This window comes from Pteropus vampyrus, unplaced genomic scaffold, assembly GCF_000151845.1.
Source record: "Pteropus vampyrus isolate Shadow unplaced genomic scaffold, Pvam_2.0 Scaffold1000000569, whole genome shotgun sequence".
Classification (NCBI taxonomy): Eukaryota; Metazoa; Chordata; class Mammalia; order Chiroptera; family Pteropodidae; genus Pteropus; species Pteropus vampyrus.
This window is the reverse complement of record NW_011914971.1, coordinates 26,799-49,579: the sequence shown is the minus strand read 5'-3', so window position 1 is coordinate 49,579 and position 22,781 is coordinate 26,799. Positions and strand designations below refer to the sequence as shown.

General features: G+C 40.7%; 1 long non-coding RNA gene across 1 annotated transcript; it reads left to right on the top strand.

The window, feature by feature from the left end:
* Positions 1–14,588: 14,588 nt before the first annotated feature.
* Positions 14,589–20,078, top strand: LOC111735422. The gene is made up of 2 exons (XR_002778777.1): positions 14,589–19,028; positions 19,421–20,078. It is a non-coding gene; the product is annotated as an uncharacterized LOC111735422 (long non-coding RNA).
* The last annotated feature ends 2,703 nt before the right edge of the window (positions 20,079–22,781 follow it).

Sequence of the window (22,781 nt, the reverse complement as noted above, 5' to 3'; positions counted from 1 at the left end):
GCCTGGGAATTGTGGTTCAGCTCTTTCAGTTCCCATGCTAATTTCAATGATGTACAGACTCATTTCTCTTTGAATTAAGAAATCTTGTAGTGTCATCATCTTATTGTGTGTGGGAGAAAGGTAAAACACTAGATTCCCCTACCTAGTTATTGAAAGACATCCTCAAGTCCCCCTTCCCCAGAAGACAGGTTCATTTCAGTATCATGAACCCAGGCAAGGAGCAAAGACTGGGGCCTACTAATCCCCTCAGAACTCGTGGGATTTAGAGGTTGAAGGTTTTCTCACAGGCTTAGCAACTACCACTGAAAATGGATGTCTTTAAAAATAGCACTTGCAGACTTCCAGTCAAGATGGCAGGGTAGGTGAACTCTCTGCTTGCCTCTTCCCATAACCACATTGATAGAACGACCACCCTTGAGAACTATCTGAAGATTGACTGAACAGAACTCCTAGAACTAAAGATATAAAGAAGCCACATCAAGACTGGTAGGAGGGGTGGAGACATGAAACCAGCTGGTCCCACATCCACTTGTGGCAATTAAGAATTGGGATGGATATCTTGGCTACCCAGGTCTCCCCTGAGGATCAAGAGGTCCCAGTCCACACTGGACACCCAAACTTGGACCACTAGTGCTGAGAAGAGGAGTCCCCACAACATCTGGCTGTGAAAATTAGTAGATTCTATCCAGGTGAGATGGAGAACTGCTGAAGTCCCAGATTTTGCTCTTAAAGGGCTTGCTCATGGACTTACCTGCTGATGAACTCACTCACTCTGAGTTCCAGTGCTGGCGCAGCAGCTGAAAAAGTTCCAAGGATGTATGATGAGGAACTGAATTGTCTTACTAACACTGCTTGACCCACCCTGGTGATTCTCTGAGAACCAGCCCCTTCCAGCTCATGCACAGGACTGGCCCTCTTTCGGAGGCTGTTGCTCACAATCAGCCAGCCTTGGCCTATGCTTTGCACTTTAGTAAAATCTCTGAAAGGTCCACAAATTGCAAACAAGAAGCAGCTGCCCTTGATGTGTGCTGTACCTCTTGTTAAGCGGTCCCCGGCCCGGCACTAGTGGCAGCCAGTCTCAGTACATGGCATAGCCTTTCCCTCATGACTCCGAGTCCAATACAGACAGCTTCCGACTGCTGATCATGTTATAGCCCCTACCAGATAGCCTCGGGCTGGGCATAGTCAGCCGCTGGCCGAACCTGGCATTTATTGGAGGCCTTCTTACGGGGCTCTGGAACCAATACAACTGGTGGTCAGCTTCAGGCCACACTAGAGCACCACCCAATTGGTCCACAAATAACACACAAAAAGGATAGATTCAGCAAGAGTCAGAGCCCCACTATAACAAATCTCCCTATGGGGGTGTCAGCCCCCACAAAAACTTGTTGTAGTCAAAGCCAGTCAGCTTAAGGGTCAATCCCATCCACTGACCTGTCAACAGCAATCAAGGCTCAGCTATAACAAGGGAGCACACAAAAGACAAGTGACACCCTTGGAGCACCTGGCTTAGGTGACCAGGGAGACTGAGCCACTGGGCCCCAAAGACACCTACTATAGAAGGCCACCTGGCCAAGACTGAGAGATGTAGTAAACCTACCTAATGCAAATAAATGAACAGAGACAGGCCAACAAACTGAGAAAACAAAGAAACATGTCTTACATGAAAGAACAGGAGAAAACTCCAGAAAAAGAACTAAATAAAATGGAGGCAAGTAATTTACCAGATATAGAATTCAAAACACTGTCTATAAGGATACTCAATTAACTTAGAAGAAGAATAGGTGAACCTAGTGAGAACTTACACAAAGAGATAAGAACTGTAGAAAGGAACCAGTCGTAAGTGAAGAATACAATAACTAAAATGAAGAATACATTAGATGGAATAAAGAGCGATTAGATGAAGTGAAGGACTGAATGAGCAATTTGGAAGACAGGTAGCAAAAAATACCCAATCAGAACACCAAAAATTGAAAAAAAAAAAAAGGATAGTTTAAGGGACTTCTCAGACAACATCAAGTGTACAAACATTCACATCATAGGGGTACTAGAAGGAGAAGAGAGAGAGCAAGATATTGAAAATGTGTTTGAAGAAATAATGACTGAAAAATTCCTTACCCTGGCAAAGGAAATAGACATACAAGTCCAGGAAGTGCAGAGACTCCCAAACAAAATTGACTCCAAACAGCTCCCACTAAGACACATCATAATTAAAATGCCAAAATATTCAAAGTGATGAAAAGTAAAGATCTACAACCAAGATTACTATACGCAACAAGGATAACCTGTAGAATCAAAAGGAGAGATAAAAGTTTCCTAGACAAGTGAAAACAAGGAGTTCATCACCACCAAACCAATATTACAAGAAATGGTAAAGGGACTTCATTAGAAGAAGAAGAAGGAGAGGAGAAGGAGGAGAAGCGGGAAGGGGGAGGGGAAAAGGAAGGGGAAAGGGTGGGGGAAGGGAGGGGAGGAGAAGGAGAAGATCAAAAATACATAAAATTAAGATAACTACATACCTATTAAAAATTACTTTCAATGTAAATGGATTAAATGTTCCAATCAAGAGACAGGTGGACAAATGGATAATAAAAAATACCCATACACATGCTGCCTATAAGAGACCTACTTCAGAAGATCAAAAGACACACACAGACTGAAAGTAAAAGGATGGAAAAAGATATTTTATAAAAATGGAAATGAAAAAGAGCTGTGGTAGCAATACTTATATCAAACAATATAGACTTTAAAACAAAGGTTATAAGAAGAGACAAAAAGAACCTTACATAATGATAAGGAAATCAATCTAACAAGAGCACATAACTCTTGTAAACATTTATGCACCCAATGTAGGCGCACTTAAATATATAAAGCAAATATTAATGAAGATAAAGGGAGAGATTGACAGTAATACATTCACAGTAGAGGATTTTAATACCACATTGACACTGAAAGACAGATCTTTCTGACAGAAAATCAGCAAGGAAACAGCCTCCTTAAATAACACATTATACCACATGGATTTGAATGATAATTTTAGAACATTTCACCTGAAAGCAGAAAATACATTCTTTTCAAGTGCACATGAAACGTTTTTCAGGATAGACCACATGTTAGGCCACAAGACAAGTATCGATAAAGTTAAGGAGAGTTAAGTCATATCAAGCATCTTCTCTGATCATAGTGATATAAAACTAGAAATCAATTACAAGAAGAAAACTGAAAAACACACAAATACATGGAGGCTAAATAACATGCTACTAACATAAATGGATTAATAATTAGATTAAAGAATAAATCAAAAGATAACTTGAGAAAATGATAATGAAATCAAAATGACCTCAAAATCTGTGGGACACAGCCAAAGCAGTTCTAAGAGGGAAAAATATAACAATAGAGGCCTACCTCAAGTAACAAGAAAAATCTCAGATAACAATCTAATTTACCACCTCAAGTGACTAGAAAAAGAACAACAAACAAAGCCCAAAGTAAATGAAATGAAATAATAAAGATCAAAGGGGAAATAAGATAGATTCTAAAAACGCAATACAAAAGAACAATGAAACCAAGAATTGGTTCTCTGAAAAGATAAACATAATTGATAAACATTTAACCAGACTCATCAAGAAAAACAGAGAGAAAAACCAAATCGATAAAATCAGAAACGAAAGAGAAGTGACAACTGACTTCACAGACATACAAAGGATTACAAAAAAACACTAAGAATAATTATACACCAACAAATTGGACAATCTGGAAGAAATGGATATATTCTTAGAAACATACAATCTTTCAAGACGGAATCAAGAATTAGAAAATCTGAACAGAGGGATAACTACTAGCAAAATCGAACCAGTAAACAAAAAACCCAACAAACAAAAGTTCTAGACAAGAAGACTTCACAGTAAATTTTATCAAATATTCAAAGAAGAATTAACACTTATGCTTCTCAAACTATTCCAAAAACATCAAGGGGAAGGAAGAGTCCAAGCTCACTTCATGTGACCAGCATTACCCTGATTCCAAAACCAGACAGACATTACAAAAATAACCCCGAAATTATAGGACAATATCCCTGACGAACACAGATCTTCAAAATAGATAAATAAACATCTATAGATGTTCATAGATGAACATCATACATGAACAAAAACCCTCAACAAAATGTTAGCAAACAAAATCTAGTAATCCTTTAAAAAGATTATATATTAGGATCAAGGAGGATTTATCCTGGAATATAAAGTTGGTTCACTATTCACAAATCACTTAACATGATACACCACATAAACAAAATGAAGGAAAATATCGTATGATCATATCAATAGATTCAGAAAAAGCATTTGACAAAATCCAGCATCCATTTATGACAAAAACTCTCAGTCAAGTGAGAAGAGAAAAAACAAACATAATAAAGACTGTTTATGACAAACTGACAGCTAACATCTCACTCAATGAGGAAAAGATAAAAGAGTTTTCCTTAAGATCAGAAACTAGATAAGGATACCCACTTTCACTACTTTTAGTCAACATAGCATTGGAAGTCCTAGTCACAGCAATCAGACAAGAAAAAAAAGCCATATAAATTAAAATCAACAAAAGAAAACTCATTATTTGCAGATGGAGACAAATATATGGAGAACCCTAAAGAGTCCACTAAAAAAGTAATAGAACTGATAAAAGAATTCATTAAAGTAGCAGGATACAAATTAATATTCAGAAATCACTTGTATTTTATACACCAATAACAAAGCATCTGAAAGATAAATTTAGAAAGCAATTACATTTATAGTTGCATCAAAAATACCTAGGAATAAATTTAACCAAGGAAGTAAAAGACTTTGACTCGGAAAATTATAGGACATTGAAGAAATAAGTTGAAGAAGATACCAATAAATGGAAGAAAGTACTGTGTTCATGGTTAGGAAAAAGTTAACATCATTAAAATATCCATACTACCGAAAGCAGTATATGGATTCAATGGAATCCTTATCAAAATACCAATGCAGAGAGTTTGGAAAAACATGATGGAGTAAGAGACATCCCCAGATCTCTCCCCTTAAAACAACAATAAGCTGAACATCTAAAACTCAACAAAAACACCCAAAATGCACACCAGCACGTCTGAGCTTGAAATCTGCACATAAGAGCTACCACAGGTCAGAACCCTGGGTGTCGGGTGGTGGACTGGGAGAATTAAAGAAGTTGCCTCTTGCAGCTGCTGGAGCTACCTGTAGGAGGAGGGGAAGGGGGGACTGTGTGGCGAGTTCCCTGAACAGCCCTGCCTGGGAATGCTGTGAGCTCCACGCGACCAGTGGCAGGGCCCAGTCATCAGGACAGAAAGCAGAGAAGTGGGATGGCAGAGAAACAACAGTTGATTTTTACAAGCCGCGGTTGCAAAATTGAGAATGAGCTACAGACCCCAACCACCAACCCAGAGAGCCCCTCCCCGCAAACCCTCAAGACCGAATATCGTGGAGCCCCACGGGAATCTGAGCAAAAGCTACCAAAATTTTCGCTAACACTGACAGGGACTGAGACAGAGTAGTGAGTGTGATTAAACATCTATAAGAAAAAGGCATTATTAGGGTTTTATATAAAGCGGGGATCCAAGAGGCTTAGACGCCACCTGCTGGAAGCCAAAAAAAAACCGCCTTCTTTACAGCAGGCTAAAGAGAGACCTTTATATGATAAATCTTCTTTTTGTAAAAACAGCAGAACACACTTCCATTAATGCCCAAGTGGAGAAATAGTCCATTAAACACCGTGAACAACCAAGGTGACAAGGCAGCTCAGAAAGAAAGAGAAAAATCTCCAGGAAATAACCTTACAGACATAGAAATATGTGACTTAAATGACAGAGAATTCAGGGTAGTCCTTCTAAAAAAAACTCAGTGAGTTCTCAAACAAGTCATATCAACAATTTCAGGAGCTGAAAAAACAACTAGATGAGCAGAATGGGTTCTTTTTCAAGGAGACTGAAATCCTCGAAAAGAACAGAACAGATCTTCTGGAGATAAAAAACACACTGCAGGAGTTGAAAAATGAAATAACAAGGTTGGGGAATAGAGTTGACCAAATGGAGGAAAGGATCAGTGATATCGAAGATAGAAATAAATCAGAAGGAAGAAGGGAGAAACTGAAGAATGAAATATAAGGAAAGAGAAATACAAAAACTAGCTGCTACCATCTGGAGAAGAAATATAAGAATAAGGGAAGGTAGGGAGTGGGAGAGAGGAAAGAAGAGGTAGACAAGGAAAAGGGTGTCAAATATAGGGGAGTTGGGAGAGGTTGAAGTGGGAAAAAGGGATCAAATATATGGTAGCTGAAAGAAACTGGACTCTGGGTGGTGATCACACAATAGAATATATAGATGTCAAATTATAATGTATACCTGAAAATTATATAATTGTATTAACCAATGTTACCCCGATAAACTTAAAAAAAGAAAAGCAAATGCAAAAAATAAAAAAATAAAAAATAATATTGAATGTTAAAAAAAGAATAATGGGCATTATCGAAAGTGAGGCAAAGGAGTAGGGATTAGAAAGCTTTTTCAGACAAATAGTTGACTAGAATTTCCTAAAGCAAAGGAAGAAACTGGAGCTTGAAATTCAAGAAGTCAACAGACACCCAATTATCTCAACCCAAAAAAGGCCTTTGCCAAGACACATTGTATTAGAATTATCAAAAATCAATGACAAAGACAATTCTCAGGGCAGCCAGGGAGAAGAAAATGGTAACTTATAAAGGAAAACCCGTTAGATTATTGTTGGACTTCTCAGCACAAACCTTATAGGCCAGAAAGAAGTGGAATCAAATATTCAAAACACTAAGTGAAAGGAACTACCAGCCTAGAATAATGTATCCAGCTAAGTTCTCCATTAGATATGAGGGAGAAATAAAGACCTTTCAGGGCATACAAAAATTGAGGGAATTCTCCACTATGAGGTCTGCACTACAGGAAACACTGAAAGAGGTCAGCTCACCTAAAAAAAATGGCAAAAAAAAAAAAAAAAAACATAATTAGGAATAAAGTGACTATTATGCAAATAGAAGCAGAGGAGTGCAACCCTTAAGAACAGAGCATTATAAGCTTAAACAGTAAGTATTCAGATATACAGGAACAAAATGTGAAAACAATGACTGAAACGTGGAGGATTCAAAGATCCAGATTCGCGTGGAGGATTCAAAGATCCAGATTCGCAAATACTAGTCTATTTTTTTCTGCGTGTGCCTTATCTCTATTCCCCTTTGCGAATTTTATATATATATATATATATATATATATATATATATATACATACATATATATGTGTATATATATATATATATATATATACACACATACACAAACACATACATATATATAGATAGATAGATATAGGTATATAGATATAGATATAGATATAAGTATAGATATAGATGATATAGATATAGATATAGATATATAACTATCCTTTACATATTTGTAATGGTAACCACACACCAAAGATTCAGAACTGAAGTATATAACATAAATCAGAACTGAAGTATATAACATAAAACAAGAAGGACTAGAGGGAAAACCCACCAAAGCCAAGGACAAGGAAGCAATGGAAACACCGAGCTACCAGAAAGCAAAAGATAAAATGGCTATACGAAGATCTCATATTTCAATAATCACCTTAAATGTAAATGGAGTGAACTCACCGATAAAAAGGCACAGAGTTGCAGAATGGATCAAAAAAAACAACAACAACAACAACAAAAAAACCCCAACTATATACTACCTTCAAGAGACACATCTCAGCTCCAAAGAAAAATATAGACTCAAAGTGAAAGGGTGGAAAATGATATTTCAAGCAAATGGCATTCAGAGAAAAGTGGGAATAGCAGTACTAATATCAGAAGAAGCAGACTTCAAAATAAAAAAGGTAAAGAGAGATACTGAGGACACTTCATAACGGTAAAGGGAATCATGAACCAAAAAGGTACAACACTTATTAATAATGCCTATGCTCCCAATGGGGGAGCCCTGAAATATGTAAAGCAATTACTAACAGAACTAAAGGGAGAAACAGACCAAAACGCTATCATAGGGGAACTAAATACCCCACTATCAGATATATACAGATCATCCAAACAGAAAATCAATAAGGAAATAACATCCTTAAATGACACATTAGACCAACTGGACATAATCGACATTTCCAGAGCCTTCCATCTCAAAACAGCTGCTTATATATTCTTCTGTAGTGCACATGGAACATTCTCAAGGATCGACCACATATTGGGACACAGAGAGCCTCAACAAATATAAGAGGATTGAAATCATACCAACCACATTCTCTAATCATAATGCCTTGAAACTAGAGTGCAATTGCAAAACGAAAGCAGGAAAACCCACAAATACATGAAGATTAAACATCATTCTATTGAAGAATAACTAGTAAGAGAAGATATAAAAAGAGAAATCAAGAGATACATAGAAACAAATGATAATGATAGTACAACATATCAAAACTTTTGGGAAGTAGCAAAAGCAATCATAAGAGGAAAGTTCATATCATTACAGACTTATCTCCAAAAACAAAAATGAGGCCAAATAAACAACCTAATGCTTCTTCTTCAAAAACTAGAAAAGGAAGAATGAATGAAGCCTAAAGTCAGCAGAAGGAAAGAAATAATCGAAATCAGAGCAGAATGGAAAGAAATTGAAGACAAAAAACAATAGAAAAAATAAGTGCAACAAAGAGCTGGTTCTTTGAGAAGGTTAATCAAATTGACAACCCCCTGGCTAGACTCACTAAAGCAAAAAGAGAAAGGACACAAATAAGCAACATCAGTGCCAAAAAGGGAGATTATGACAGACAACGCAGAAATACAATGGATCATATATCAATACTATGAAGAAGTATAATTTAATAACCTAGAAGAAATGGACCAGTACTTAGAAAAATACAACCTTCCTAGACCGAATCAAGAAGAACTGGAAAACCTAAATATGCCTATCAACAGTTTGGAAATGGAAACAATATTCAAAAACCTACCCAAAAGTGAAAGTCCAGGACCAGATGGCTTCACCAGTGAATTCTACCAAACATTCAAAGCAGATGTAATACCTATTCTCTTCAAATTCTTCCAAAAAAGCAAAGAGAAGGCAATACTTCCCAACTCATTTTATGAGGTCAATATTAACCTGATACCAAAACCTGGTAAAGATAACACAAAAAAAGAAAACTATAGACTGATATCTCTCATGAACACAGATGCAAAAATCCTAAATAAGATACTAGCGAACCAAATACAGCAACATATTAAAAAGATTATGCACCACGATCAAGTTGACTTTATCCTACAGGCACAGGGATGGTTCAACATATGCAAATTGATTAATATGATACACCACATAAACAAATTAAAAAATAAGAATCATATGATCATATCAATAGATGCAGAAAAAGCCTTTAACAAGATACAGCATCCAATTATGATCAAAACACTTAACAAAATCAGTATAGAAAGAAAGTACCTTCACGTAATAAAGGCCATATATGACAAGCCCTCAGCCAACATTATAATTAATGGTGAAAAACTAAAAACATTCCCTCTAAGATAAGGCACAAGGCAAGGCTGTCCACTATCACCACTCTTATTCAATATAACATTAGAAGTCCTAGTGAGTGCAATCAGATGAGAGAAAGATATAAAAGGCATCCAAATAGGAAATGAAGAAGTCAAATTGTCACTATTTGCGGATGACATGATTCTCTCTATAGAAAACCCCAAAGACTCCAGAAATACACTACTAGAAAAAATAAACAAATACAGTAAAGTTTCTGGATAACAAAATCAATGTTAAGAAATCCATAGCATTCCTATTCTCTAATAATGAAGTGTCAGAAAAAGAAGTGGAAAAAATAATTCCCTTTTAATTGCAACAAAAAGAATAAAATACATAGGAATAAATCTAACGCAACGTGAAGGATCTATATAATGAAAACTATAAGACCCTATTAAAAGAAATCAAAGAAGATATAGAGAAATGGAAAGATATTTCGTGTTTTTGAATTGGAAAAATCAACATAGTGAACATAACCTTATTACATAAAGCATTATACGGATTTAATGCAATCTCCATCAGAATCCCTTTTGGCGGCAATAATCAAAACAGCATGGTATTGGCAGAAAAACACACACACAAACCAGTGGAACAGAATCGAGAGTCCAGAATTAAACTCATCTTTATATAGGCAAATAATTTTCAACAAAAAAAGCCAAAAACATACAGTGGAGAAAGGAAAGCCTCTTCAATAAATGGTGCTGGGAAAACTGGAAAGCCCCCTGCAAATGAATGAAACTAGACTGTTATCACCACACACCAAAATTAACTCAAAATGGATTAAGGACCTGAATTTGCGACCTGACACAATAAAATGCATAGAAGAAAACATAGGAACTAAACTCAAGGACCTTGGACTTAAAGAGGATTTTATGAATTTGACCTCAAAGGCAAGAGAAGTAAAAGCAAAAATAAATGAATGAGACTACATCAAACTATAAAGCTTCTGCACAGTAAATGAAACCGTCAACAAGATAAAGAGACAACCATCCCAATGGGAAAATATACTTGCAAGTAATGCCTCCAATAAAGATCTAATATCCAAAATATACAAAGCACTCATACGACTCAATAACAACAAAAAACAAAGAATCCATTCAAAAAATGGACAGAGGACCTGAACAGACACTTCTCCATAGAGGACATACAGAAGGCTAACGAATATATGAAAAGATGCTCAATATCTCTTCCTATTAGAGAAAAGCAGATCAAAACCACAATGAGATACCATCTCACACCTGTTAGAATGGCTATAATCAACAGGACAAGTAATAACAAATGTTGGAGAGGATGCGGAGATAAAGGAACTCTCTTACACTGCTGATGGGACTGCAAATTGGTGCAGCCACTATGGAAAACAGTATGGAGGTTCCTCAAAAAACTAAGAATTGATCTACCATGTGATCCAGCAATTCCTCTGCCGGGTATTTACCCCAAAGTCTTGAAACTCGCATCCGAGAAGATATTTGCACACCGATGTTCACAGCACCATTATTCATGGTGGCCAGGACATGGAAGCTACCAAAGTGTCCTACTATAGATGATTGGATAAAGAAGAGATGGTACATATATACGATGGACTATTACTCAGCCATTAGAAGAGATGAAATACTGCCATTTGCAACATGGATGGACCTCGAGGTTATCATGCTAAGCGAAATAAACCAGACAGAAAAAGTTGAAAATCACATGATATCACTTATATGTGGGATATAAACCTAAAAGCAACAAATGAACAGGACAAACAAACAAAGACTCATGGACGTAGACTATAGACTAGTGGTTATCAGAGGATATGTGTAATCCAAAAATCAAAATAAATGAACAAACAAAACAGAAACAAACTTGTAGATACAGAGAACAAACTGATAGTTGCCAGACGGGAGGGGAGTTGCAGGCGTGGGTGAAAAAGATGAAGATATTAAGAAATACTAATTGACAGTTACAAAATAGTCATGGAGATGTAAAGTAGAGCTTAGAAAATATCGTTAATAATACTGTAATAAACATGTATAGTACCTGGTAGGTTCTAGACTTTTGGGGGGAAATCACTTTAAGATATATAAATATCTAACTATGCTGTACACCTGAAACTAATATTTTATTGAATGTCAACTGTAATTGAACAACAAAACAGAACAAAACAAAATGAAAACAAAGGTGCTGGGGAAAGTGGATATCCACATTCAAAAGAATTAATTTGAACCCTTACCTCATACAGTGCACAAAAATTAATTCAAAATGTATAAAAGACCTAAATTGAAGAACTAAAACTATAAAAATCTCAGAAGAAAACAAGTGAAAATCTATGACTTTGGATTAAGCAATAATTTCTTAGTACGACACCAAAAGCACAGACAACAAGATAGTAAAGTTGGACTTTGTCAAAATCCAAAAATTTTATACTTCAAAGGAGAATATAAGGAGAGGGTAAAGACAATCTATGGAATGGGATAACATTTGCAAACCATATATCGGATACGGGATTAATATTCAGAATATATATAAAACTCCTACAATTCAACAACAAAATGTCCAAACACAATTCAAGACATGTAACTGATTTGAATAGACATTTGTCTAAAGAAAGTATACAAATAACCAGTAAGCATGAAAAGATACTCAATATCTTAGTCATCATGGAAATGTAATTTAAAACCAAGTGAGATACAGACACTAGACTGTCTAGAACTTAAAAAATGATAAATAACAAGTGTTGATGAAGATGTAGAGAAATTTGAACTCTCATAGAATGCTGGCAGGTGTATAAAATAATGGCAGCCACTATAGAAAACATTTTTTCCATTCCTCAAAAAGTTAAAGATAGAATTACAATATGATCTGGCATTCCATTCCAATATATTTGCCCAAAGGTTTTCAAAACATGAACTCAAACAGATATGCCAATGTTCATAGCAGCATTATTCACAATAGCCTAAAGTTGGAAACAACCCAAGTATCCATCAACAGATGAATGGATTTAAAAATGTGATATACAACGGAATATTATTTAGCTATAAGAGGAAATGATGTACTGATACACGCTATGACATGATGAACCTCGAAAACATTATGCTAAGTGAAATAGGATAGACACAAAAGGATAAATATTATATCATTCCTCTTACAAGAAATATGAAGAGTAGACAAATTCACAGGAAGAAATTAAATCAGAGATTACCAGGGCCTGGAGATGGCGGGGGGGGCGGGGGGCGGGGGAATCCAGATTTTCTGCTTGAGGTAGTAAAATCTTTTAGAACTAGATAGTGGTGATAGTTGTACAACACTGAATGGAATTAAAGTTACTTAAATGTACACTTAAAAATGGTTAAATGGGAGTTATTAAACATAAAAAGTTTTTCCAGGCCATTTTTTTCCTGCCCGTGTTTCCTAATCTCTGTCTTTTGTCAAGGTGAAAGGCAAAGAACAGTCAGAGTTTAGTGATCTGTCTGTCTGTGTATGTATTTATTTTAGTAATGGGAAGAGAGGGATGGAAACATTCTTTCTAAAATAAATGTGTAATGTGAAAATTCAGAGTTCATGTACTGACATGAAGCATAGTCTTACAGAAAAGATTTTCAGAGGGCAAAAAATGGTTAAATAGGAAATTTTATGTGATATATATTTTACCACAACTTTACAAATTAACATTGTAATATACCAAAAACCATTGAATTGTAAGCTTTAAATGAGTCAACGGTATTCGAATTCAATAAAGCTTTTAAAAAACCACAGTGAGAGCTTACTACACACCTATTAGAATGGCTAAAATTAAGAATGCCTATTACTAAGTGTTAACAAAGATGTTGAGGAAGTGAAACTCACACTACTGGTGAGCAAGCAGTTGGGAACTTTCTTTAAAAGTTCAGGCAAAGGGGGCCCCCGCAAGCCAGAAAGTGTGACAGAAATCCCTATTTGTTTGTATTTTTCTAATATTTTTCTTTCTTAATCTTGACCCGAAGTCATCCTTATGTTAAGGGTGGAAAATTTTCAAGTGAGCAAACTAGCTAAGTCAGCTACAGGGAAGGAATATCTTTAGATATCAGAAGTTGTCCTACTTGCTTGTGTGTGGTTTAGGAAGTGTATTGTATAAAATATGTAGATGGCCAATGTCTGCTTCTGTAATCCACTTACTTGTTAATTAAGGGTGTTTTTCCGGGCAAAGATATGCTAAAAGCCAACTTCCACTTCTGTAATCTGCTGGCTTGTTCAGGAGACCACCAGGATATGGTCTTGAGCTTTATCAGCTGCCTGCTCTGAAAGCTCGGGCTGATCTCCTCTAGCCCTGCGTGGTAGAGAGTCAGTCGCTGGCCGGCTAGTAAAGGCTCATAATTAATCTTAATTGGCTCCGTGGGTCTCAGAATCGTTCACGCCATAACATTTGGAGGCCCTCAGCGAGATTTTCCCCAGAGAGAGAAGGGGAGTTTTCTCTGAGACCCATGACCCCGGTCGCTCCGGGTGGGGCACGACCGCGTCCAGGGGGTGGCCGCTGACAGACGTTCCTCAGCCCCGGACATTGGGCGGCCCCAGATCAGAAAGACCGGTGGACAAATATTTCTGAAAATTGGACGTGAGCCTTCTGATCACCGGTGAGTTAGTCTAAGAGTCCTCTTAGACCTGTTTCTGTCTGTGGGCCCTAAGAACTAGTGGAAGGCTGGACCCAGCACAACTTCCCTAGCACGGTCAGGTCTGAGACGTCAGATCCTGACCCAGTACCTGTTTCGGATTCGGTTTCTGATATGCTAGCGTTTTGTGTTATCTGTAGTCTGTTTTGTCTGCCTGTATTGTGTATGTTTGTCCAGACCGGTAGAATGTACTGTTACCCTCCTATTGCCTGGGTCTTCATAAGTTTACTTATCGTGGTTTCCGTGGTTTCCGTCAAGTTTGTCTCATTGTCTGATCGTTCTGGTCCCTGAATGTCTCATGTGATTTTTCTTGTTATTCATTCTTCTTTTTTCAGGGTTTCTTGCTGTTACAGCACTACAGCACCGCCCAAGTGGCCACCTAAGTCACCGAGTGGACCTTGTCCAACATTCTTATCTTTCGCAGGACTTTTATTCTTATTCACTTCCATCCCCGCCACCATGGGACAGGCTTCTTCTAAGCCCACTCCCTTGTGGTGCCTTGTGGACAATTTTAAGGATTTCAGGCGACGGGCCCGAGGTTATGGGTCATCAGTCACTTCGTTTGATCTCCAGAGGCTCTGCCAAGTGGACTGGCCGGCCTTCGGAGTTGGATAGCCATCTGAGGGTTCCTTTGATTTGCAGACTGCATTCAGAGTCAGAAGTGTTGTTTATGGGAATCCTGGTTACCCTGATCAGGCCCCATACATAGATGTTTGGATAGACATTATGTCTGATGCTCCTAAGTATCTGAAAAATTGTCAGAGTAAGTCAGACTCTCTGGTGGCTGACTCTCTGCCGGCGCCTGCCTCTCATACGGTTCTTCTGGCAGAGCCAAGGAGCACTCCGGCACCTCAGAAACCCCTTGAACCTGTTCTACAGGCACATCCGGAGGATCCGGAGATCCTCAATCCCCCTCCCTATTGCTCTCCTGGTAACCCCTTTAGGCCTTCTGATTCTCGGGAGGCAGCCCCTCTTCGGAGCCCACCACATACTCGGACGGGGGCTGTCTACTACCCTCCACAGGATCCTGACCCCATCCCCGATTCGTCGCAACCTGCAGCTGTCCTGGCGCCTCTCTGAAAGATAGCCCCACCTGGGGGAGACACCCAGACCTCTTTCATGGTATATGTCCCCTTTTCAACTAGCGATCTGTATAATTGGAAATTGCAAACTCCGTCCTTCTCAGAAAAACCCCAAGGCTTGACCTCCCTTTTAGAATCCATCTTCTTCACCCACCAACCCACGTGGGAGGATTGCCAGCAACTTTTACAGGTTTTGTTCACTACAGAGGAGAAGGAACGCATTCTAAGGGAAGCTGCGAAGGGGGTCTCCGACCCCACTGGGCAGCCCACCACTGACCCCGCACGGGTACAACTTGTATTTCCCAGCACCCTACCTGACTGGAACCCCAACACACATCAAGGTAAGGAGGCTCTCCTAAGGTATCGCCAGTTATTACTCCAAGGTCTCCGGGCAGCGGCTCGCCGACCAGTTAATTTATCCAAAGTAAGTGAGGTTATTCAGACTAAAGAGGAGTCACCGGCAGCATTTTTAGAGAGGTTACTAGAATCTTATAGACTGAATACTCCCATAGACCTGGAGGACCCAAATAATCGGTGAGCCATGAATCTAGCCTTTGTTAGTCAGTCGGCCCCAGATATCAGAAAGAAATTGCAAAAACTAGAAGGGTTTGAGGGAGAGAACTTATCTAAGCTTCTCGAGATTGCCCAGAAAGTGTTCAACGACAGGGATGATGTCCAGAAGGTTATGTTTGTTGGACAAGATAAGTCATGGGGCCCGCTCGGCCGGGACTGGGACCGGGCCGGGGCCGAGGGCCAAGCCGACCCCCTGAGGGAAAGGCGGACCGGGGTCGGAGTAACTTAGAGAAGGACCAATGTGCATACTGTAAGAAGAAAGGACATTGGAAGAACATGTGCCCTGAAAAGGGCCAGGGCCCAGGGAAAAAGGCCCCACTCATTAGGTTGGAGGATGCAGAATGAGGAGGTCAGGGCTCCTACATTATGAGCCCCCAGGAGCCCAGGGTAACATTGCAAGTCGGGGGCCAACCTGTAAATTTTTTAGTGGATACGGGGGCTACTTACTCAGTTTTGCGGAGTGCCCAAGGCCCTCTATCTAAAGGAAAGGCTTTAATACAAGGAGCCACAGGAAAAGAGAAATCTTACCCTTGGACCCAGGCCAGAATTACTGACCTAGGAAAAGGGACCATCACTCATTCGTTCCTGGTTATGCCTGAATGCCCGTACCCCTTGCTGGGGAGAGACTTACTACAAAAATTACAGGCCGCCATCTCTTTTAAGGAAGGACACGCTGAACTAACTCTGGGGGCCACTCCATCTGCAATAATGAATGCTCACTTGCCCCCTCTCTGAAGAATACCTTTTACTGGAGGAGCCTGTTTTCGATCCCTCCCCTAATGCATCATTGTTAAAAGAACTGCAGTGCAGGATCCCTCGGGTGTGGGCTGAGACTCACCCACCCGGATTAGCAGCCCATCAGCCTCCTATTGTTGTGACCCTGCTGAGTTCTGCCGAGCCTATCAGCGTAAGGCAGTACCCCATCCGTCAGAAAGCTAAGTCTGGTGTAGCAGTACATATTCGAAGGCTCCTGAACGAAGGGATCTTAGTTCCCTGTCATTCGCCTTGGAATACCCCACTGCTTCCAGTTCAAAAACCGGGTACCCGAGATTACAGGCCAGTACAGGACCTCAGAGAAGTAAATAAGCGGGTTGAGATCATACACCCCACTGTTCCCAACCCGTACACCCTCCTGAGCCAACTGCCACCTAGCCACCAGGTGTACACTGTCCTTGATTTAAAGGACGTTTTCTTCACTCTCCCCCTAGCAAAGGTGAGTCAACCAATATTTGCATTTGAATGGGAGGACCCTGATGGACTGTATTCGGGCAATTAACTTGGACTAGACTGCCACAGGGATTTAAGAACTCCCCCACATTGTTTGATGAGGCCCTGAGCCGCTACAACAGATGTAGAATGTAAGTGGGCCACTGAAGATTTATTACAAGAATGAGAGGCTAAGGGATACCGGGTGTCCGCTAAGAAAGCTCAACTCTGCACCTCCCAGGCAACGTATTTGGGGTATAAGCTGCAAGGAGGTCACCGGACTCTGTCATCAAGCAGAATTGAGGCTATTTTAAAAATACCCCAACCCACCACTAAGCGGCAGGTCAGAGAGTTTCTCGGAGCCGTAGGCTACCGTAGGCTCTGGATTCCGGGATTTGCAGAGTTAGCCAAGCCCCTGTATACCAGCACTGGGGGAAAGTCTGAGGACTTGAGCTGGGGAAAAGAAGAAAAAGAGGCTTTCGAAGCCCTAAAAACAGACTTGACTACAGCCCCTGCTTTGGCTCTGCCTACTTTAGACAAGCCGTTCCAACTCTTTGTGACTGAGACTAGAGGCATAGTGAAGGGGGTCCTCACCCAGACACTAGGACCCTGGAAGAGACCTGTTGCATACCTCTCCAAAAGACTGGACTGTGTTGCAGCAGGGTGGCCTAATTGCTTGCGAGCCATTGCGGCCACGGTCATCCTCACCAAAGAAGCACTGAAGTTGACTTTAGGGTAGACTATCCAGATTATAGCCCCCCATGTGGTCGAAACCATGCTCCGCAGCCCCCCTGATCGTTGAATTTCAAATGCACGGATCACACTCAATACCAGGTTCTTCTCCTTAACCCCCCACAAGTACAATTCTTGAAAACCTCTGTTCTTAACCCAGCCACCCTTTTGCCTGATGATGGCCCTCAACAGCCATCACATGGTTGTCTCGAACTTTTGGATAACATCACCTGCCTTAGGCCAGACCTGACTGACGTCCCGTGGCCACAACTGGATGCCATACTGTACACCGATGGAAGCAGCTTCGTCGCAGAGGGAGTCAGGTATGCTGGGGCGGCAGTAGTTACCGGAGGGACTGTCATCTGGGCTCAGGCCCTGAGCCACGGAACATCAGCTCAGCGAGCCGAACTCATCGCTGTGACCCAAGCACTCCGATGGGGTAAGGAGAAGACAGTTAACATCTATACAGACAGCAGGTATGCCTTTGCTACTGCACATATTCATGGGGCACTCTATAAGGAGAGAGGATTACTCACCTCGGGCGGGAAGGAAATCAGGAACAGAAAAGAGATCCTAGCTCTCCTGGAAGCCATCTGGCTGCCTAAGAAAGTAGCTATCATACACTGTCCAGGTCACCAGAGAACTGAGTCTGAGGTGGCCCGGGGCAATGCCTTTGCCGACTGAATCGCAAAGGAAGCCGCCCGAAAACCAGTGGGGCCTATTGACATTCTTCCAGTTCTGCCCCCCAGGACGCTCTCAGACTCACCCGTCTACACCCCGGGGGAACTTGAATTAAGCAGTAAGCTAAAGGGGGTAAAAGGACCCACTGGGTGGATCCACCTCCCAGATGGACACACCCTAGTACCCAGTGCCCCAGGTCGAGAACTAGTCTCACTAGTCCATCAGAGCACCCACCTAGGAGGGACAAAGTTAATTGAACTTTTGAAAAGAGACTATTATATCCCAGGGCTACACAAAACTGCCAAAGAGGTAACAACAAGATGTCATATTTGCGCCCAAGTTAACCCTGGGCCTCCTGTTGAAGTACAAATTGGATGAAGACTCAGGAGCCAAGCCCCGGGAGAACATTGGGAATTAGACTTTACAGAAGTAAGCCCTGGAACTTTTGGATTTAAGTATCTCCTCGTGTTCATCGACACCTACTCAGGATGGACTGAAGCCTTTCTAACTAAGAGAGAAACTGCTCAGGTAGTAGCTAAGAAATTTGTATCAAAAATAGTACTCCCATTTGGCTTGCCATTAGCACTGGGGTCCGACAATGGCCCGGCGTTCATCGCCAAAACAAGTCAAACCTTAGCCAAAATGCTAGGTATTAATTGGAAACTACACTGTATATATAGACCACAGAGTTCAGGCCAGGTAGAAAGAATGAACAGGACATTAAAAGAAACTTTAACCAAGTTTAAACTTGAAACTGGCGAGAACTGGGTGAGCCTCCTCCCCTTTGCCCTTCTTAGGGTGAGATGTACCCCTTACCTCCAAGGCCTCACCCCATATGAAATCATGTTTGGGAGACCGCCACCTCTTCTATCCAAGATAGGGGTAGAAAAGGTGACTGAAATTCACAATCTGAATCCAAGTCCTTACAGGCACTACACTTGGCAAGAAAAGAGATTCAACACTTAGTCTCTGCCACCCCGGAGAGCCCTGGACAGTCACTCAAACCTCATAGCCACTCCCCTGGTGACTGGATTTGGGTAAAGAAGATACAGCCAGCCGCCCTTGAGCCCCGCTGGGACGGACCCTTTCCTGTCGTCCTCACCACTCCCACCGCAGTCAAAGTTGCTGGGAAACGCCATTGGATTCATTACACCCGCATCAAGGCTGCTCAACCACCACCAGAGACTGAGAGATGGCGTGTCCGCCCAACAGGAGACCCTCTCAAGATAAGACTCTCGTGGGTTTAATTATAATTGGATTAATTGCCATTAATAATGTAAGAGGGACCCTCATCAACCTTTGCAGGCCAGATGGGAGTTAATTAGGTCAGAAACAGGGGTTCCCATATCGGTTGATCAGACCATGTATCAGCCTACATTCCATGTAGATCTATGGGACATACTAGGAAAAAGGTTTAATACTATACCCAAGGATTTACCTAGGGGTCCAGGGGCTAGTTTTTCGACCGGCCCCTGGTATGGTTGTGGATATCCAGAACGGGAAAGAGGTGTCCAACAAGTACAATTATATATGTGCCCTAGAGAGGATCAAAGCACTTGCAATAAGCCTAATCAATATTATTGTGCCAATTGGGATTGTGAGACCATAGCCCCCTGGAAAAATACGTCCTAGTCAATCCTCTTGTACTACCGTCAATCCTCTTGTACTACCTCAGGAAAATGGAATCCTGTTATTCTCACTGTAAAACAAACGGATCCAGGGTTACTCATAACAATTCAGAAGAAACCAGTTAAGACCCCCATACATCCGACTGGGCCGAACTCATTTCTGAATCCAAGCCCACATAGGCCAAGACCTAAGCATAAGGTTACGACCCCTGCTCCAAGCCAAGAATCTACCCATCGAGCCCCTAGGATAAGAGTAACTCCTAATACTCCGCAAGATTCTATATTGAAAATGTTAACAGCGGTGTACAAGTTTGCTAATACTAGTAATCCAAATATCACAGATGATTGTTGGTTTTGCCTTAATCCGGCACCCCCATATTATGTAGGACTGGGAGCTGTTGCTGTTTGGGGAAGTAATGAAGGTACTCTAAGAAATTTGTCTGCTCCTAATAATACTGTATGGCCCTGGAGAAATCACCCAAAACTGACTCTTGGAGATCTCCAGAGACAAGGAACTTGTATACACACCTCTTCTTATCGTATTAATAATTCTACTTATAGAGAAAATTGTAATGCAACTATACAGGTGAATTCAACATCTAACAACTACTTAGCTGCTCCTAAGGGAACTTGGTTTGCTTGTAATACTGGATTAACCCCTTGTATCAACCTTAACTACTGGAGAGAAAATGCTGGATTTTGTGTCCTAGTTCATGTCATTCCTCAGGTCTACTTTTACTCTGGTGAAGGGGGTCGGGAACACTTCCAAAATCTAGGGGCCAGAGTAAAAAGGGCTCCTGTTTTAGTTCCTCTTTTAGTGGGAATAGGGATAGCAGGATCTACTGCAGTAGGAACGGCAGCCCTTGTTACCGGAAATGCTGACTATAAGGCCTTAAGCCAACAAATAAATGAAGACCTATCGACTCTTGAAAAATCTATCAATCACCTTGAGACCTCTCTTAACTCTGGCTGAAGTAGTCCTGCAGAACAGAAGGGGACTAGACCTTCTGTTCCTAAAACAAGGAGGTCTTTGCATAGCACTAGGTGAAACTTGCTGTTTTTACGCTAACTATTCTGGAATTATATGAGACAGCTTAGCGCTAATAAGACAGAGAGTTAAAGACAGAGAAGAACGACTTAAGGATGGAGAATCTTGGTATGAAGGACTTTTTAATAATATCCCTTGGTCAACAACTCTCTTGACAGCCATTACAGGCCCTCTTTTTCTAGTCATCCTGGGTTTTTTGTTCGGCCCCTGTGTAATTAATTGGATAACTGCCTATGTCAGAAAGCGGGTACGGGCAGGAAAACTCATGGTTCTCAGAACTCACTACCGGCCACTCCAGGTTGAAGATTCAATGGTTTGAATTCCCCTGAAAGCCAGTGGGGAATGTTAAGGGTGGAAAATTTTCAAGTGAGCAAACTAGCTAAGTCAGCTACAGGGAAGAAATATCTTTAGATATCAGAAGTTGTCCTACTTGCTTGTGTGTGGTTTAGGAAGTGTATTGTATAAAATATGTAGATGGCCAATGTCTGCTTCTGTAATCCATTTACTTGTTAATTAAGGGTGTTTTTCCGGGCAAAGATATGCTAAAAGCCAACTTCCACTTCTGTAATCTGCTGGCTTGTTCAGGAGACCACCAGGATATGGTCTTGAGCTTTGTCAGCTGCCCGCTCTGAAAGCTCGGGGCTGATCTCCTCTAGCCCTGCGTGGTAGAGAGTCAGTCGCCGGCCGGCTAATAAAGGCTCATAATTAATCTCAATTGGCTCCGTGGATCTCAGAATCATTCGCGCCATAACACTTAGTCACAGAGAAGCACTGCAGAGGCCAACACAATGGCAGAGTCAACTCGACCCTGAGAGAAAACCTGTCTTTCCAGCCAGGGAAGGCAGGAAGAAGTGACCCTGTGGTCTAAAGAATGTGGAAGAAATTCATGTTTATTTTTTTTCTCTGTTTTCGCTTCTCTCTTTGCAGAAAGGCAGCTATTTTTGGCATAATTGTGGGGCATGCTGGCATGTAACAGGGAAATCCCATCTTTTAGCCAGAGCACAAAGGGACCCATGGGGGCCAGAGAGTCTAGGGGACATTGGGGAGAAGAGACATCTGGGAAGGGGTCTCCCCAATTCTGCGTATGAGCAGACATGTTTTTGTGCCAGCCCAGACCTCCATAGCACTTTGAAAATGAACTAACATTGGAACGTCTACCAACAGGGGACAAGACAGGATTTGCAGTCTGATGCTAATGAGGGTGATTGCCTGTTAAAAAGGGGAAAATCAGCATCCTCCAGAGAATTTGGGAGGGGCATTTTTGCACACAGAGTCTCCCAACATAAAACAGTTTTTGCTTTGCATAGCAGTACAAAACCATAAAAAATGGCCATGCGAGCTAAAACTGTGCTGTGCTATCTTAATAATCAATGGGTAAAAATATGATGAAAAATTAGAAATTTTTCATCAAAACACTACAAACTCATGCTGTCAGTTATAAATGCATAAGGAAATGAGCAATATAGTAAAAGTAACATTAAATTTCGTACATGGTAATTGAAAACATTAACAACACAGAATTAAAATGTTTTTTGTCTTTATAAAAATGTTTATCAATAGTCGTTTGAATAGCGCTTGCCTTCTTAAGTGGTGCAATTTATTTGA